The sequence below is a fragment of the Pipistrellus hanaki genome (genome assembly GCF_964339955.1).
Source record: "Pipistrellus hanaki genome assembly, chromosome: 17".
NCBI classification, from domain to species: Eukaryota; Metazoa; Chordata; class Mammalia; order Chiroptera; family Vespertilionidae; genus Pipistrellus; species Pipistrellus hanaki.
In genome coordinates this window covers 19,351,384-19,354,282 of record NC_140519.1, presented here as the reverse complement: position 1 = coordinate 19,354,282, position 2,899 = coordinate 19,351,384, and the positions used below count along the sequence as shown (strand labels likewise).

Sequence of the window (2,899 nt, the reverse complement as noted above, 5' to 3'; positions counted from 1 at the left end):
CCAGTAATCCCACTTCTAGGAATATATCCCAAGAAACTAGAAACACCAATCAGAAAGGATATATGCACCCCTATGTTCATAGCAGCACAATCTACAATAGCCAGAATTTGGAAACAGCCTAAGTGTCCGTCAGCAGATGATTGGATCCAAAAACTTTGGTACATCTACACAATGGAATACTATGCGGCCATAAAAAATAAGGAATTCTCATCATTTGCAGCAAACTGGATGGAACTGGAGAACATCATGCTGAGTGAAATAAGCCAATCAATGAAAGAGAAACACCACATGACCTCACTCATTTGTGGATAACAAAGAGCATTATAAACTGATGAACCAAAAGATAGATATAGAGACAGTAAATCAACAAGTAGACTGTCAAATTACAGCGGGGAGGGGAGGAAGATCTGGGGGAGATAATAGATCAACCGAAGGACTTTTATACATGCATATAAGTATAACCAATGGACACAAAACTCTGGGGAGGGAGGGGATGTGTGGGAGGGAGGGTGGGGGGCAAAAAAAAAAAAATCAATAAAATATATTAAAAAAAATAATAAAAAAATAAAAAGGAAATCTTGCTAGGAGGAAAAAAAAAAAAAAAGAAACTAGTTTCTTGCAAAAAACCAATGAAAGTGTATCCCCCCCATAGACATTTCCTTGTCTGATGTGTCTTTAAAATTCACCTGGAGAGAAGGTGAGTGGGTGGGAGTAGACAGGATGCTTAGACAGAGCAGCCTGCTTGCTGGACCTTGTCCTGGGAGAACCGAATTAGCACCAAGAGAGCAGAAGCCAGAGCAACAAGCATGCTTTCTAATAATCAGAGCTGTCTGAAAGCCAAGAAGGCTGCCTAGAAAGGGCTAAGGTGATGGCTATTATAGCAATCGAGTGACAAAGCAGAACTGAATTACTACCATTCCTTTCAACTCCGTTGTTATGTTTCACGTTGAATGGCTGTTGCCTTGAAGATTTATGCTGAAAAAGTAAACACTTGGGAAATATTTTTGATACAATATGTGAGCCTTGATGAATGGTGGAAACTACCCACATACTGTCAAACAAAACAGGAGAACCGAGTTTCCTACAAGTGCTTCAGGACCCTGGGATCAAGCCGGCATTAAGTTCCAAGTAGACTTAACCATCTAGACCAATGTTTCCCAAAGTGTGGTACTCATACCCCCAGGGGTACGGGAAGAGTTTGGTGGGGGTACGCCGCACTGGAGTTTGGTGGGGATATGCACTGCACCGTGCTTAGCTGCGCCTAATTCTATGTTCTCATGAGTACGAGGGGTACTCAGCGTTACGAAAATTATAGAAGGGGTGCACATATGTCAAAAGTTTGGGAAACACTGATCTAGAGAATAGTTGCTTTTCCTTGGGCTTCTTTATGGATTGTGAGCCTGTCACATTTCACTTGTTTCATGAGCACCACCTACAAGCCACACTAAAAATTAATTAGCAAGATGGAATCACAGGACACAGAGAGTCGAGAATTAGGAATGCAATGCTTGCCACAGGACTACCTGGCTAGGCCAGAAAGACAGGAGTGCCCGACCATCGGGAGGATTAATGAAAGTTCCCCGAGCCACATCTCCAGGGTCAGCCCACAGTACAGGAAGTGCCACACCTTAAAACACAACTCCAAACAATGCAATAAAACTGTAGAAACGCGGGTAGAGAGGCCAATCCGATACATCAATCAGAAAGAGAGCAGCTAATTTGAACATGAAGATTTTATAGGCTAAGAGCTTCATCTGCAGAAAAGGACAGGACCTAAAAATCCCAGGTGATTCCCAACGAAAGGACACTGAGGTAGATTTTCCAACTAGGGCCGTGCATAATGGCTCCCATAAAGAAGGGTAGTGAGAAGAGAGGCTGGTCTGCCATCAACTAGGTAGTGACCAGAGAATACACTATCAACATTCACAAGGGCATCCATGGAGTGGGTTTCAAGAAGGGTGCCCCCCGCCCCCAAAGTGCTCAGAGATCTGGAAATTTGCCAGGAAGGAGATGGGAACTCCAGATGGGCACGTTGACACCAGGCTCAGCAAAGCTGTCTGGGTCAAAGGAATAAGGACTGTCCCATGCCGTACCCAGGTGTGGCTGTCCAGAAGACGTCATGAGGAGGAAGATTCACCAAACAAGCTCTATGTGTTGGTCACCACTTTCAAAAATCTATGAACAGCCAAAACCTGTTTGGCTCAGTGGATAGAGCGTGGGTCTGCGGACTGAAAGGTCCCGGGTTCGATTCCGGTCAAGGGCATGTGCATTGGTTGCGGGCACATCCCCAGTGGGGGGTGTGCAAGAGGCAGCTGGTCAATGTCTCTCTCTCTCCCTTCCTCTTTGTAAAAAAATCAATAAAATATATTTTTTAAAAATCTATGAACAGTTAATGTGGAGGAGGACTGACTGCTGATGATCAAATACTAGTAGTTATGAAAGTGCCAAAAAAAAGAAAAAAAGAAAAAAGAAAAAGAAAAGGAGACTAAGGTAGGTACAACTGGGGCTGCCAATGATTGCCGAAGGTCTTGGTTGTGCTGCTTGCTTTTCACTGTGTTAGGGCAACAGACCTTGCCTCTCCCTGGGTCCGGAGATGGCACATGGCTGGGTAAATCACCGGAGGAACATCTGCCTAAGTATTTCTCTATGCACCTCTTTCACTAAATATACCATTTGGCAAAAATTTATAATAGCCCCGACTTTGCATGGGTCATCTATATCAACTATATGTAAACTTTTTAAATATTTGCTCAAAGCCTTGCTTTATATTCAGATCATTATTTTAATTCCTTTAAAGAAAAGATTTTTAAAAAAACATCTCCAGCCAAAACCGGTTTGGCTCAGTGGATAGAGCGTCGGCCTGCAGACTGAAGGGTCCCAGGTTCGATTCCAGTCAAGG

The 2,899-nt window shown here is 43.5% G+C and overlaps 1 pseudogene across 1 annotated transcript; it reads left to right on the top strand.

Annotated features, from left to right (window-relative positions):
* Positions 1-1,840: 1,840 nt before the first annotated feature.
* LOC311611876 (large ribosomal subunit protein eL31-like) lies at positions 1,841-2,181 on the top strand (annotated as a pseudogene). Its single transcript has one exon. The product of its transcript is annotated as a large ribosomal subunit protein eL31-like (transcript).
* Positions 2,182-2,899: the final 718 nt, after the last annotated feature.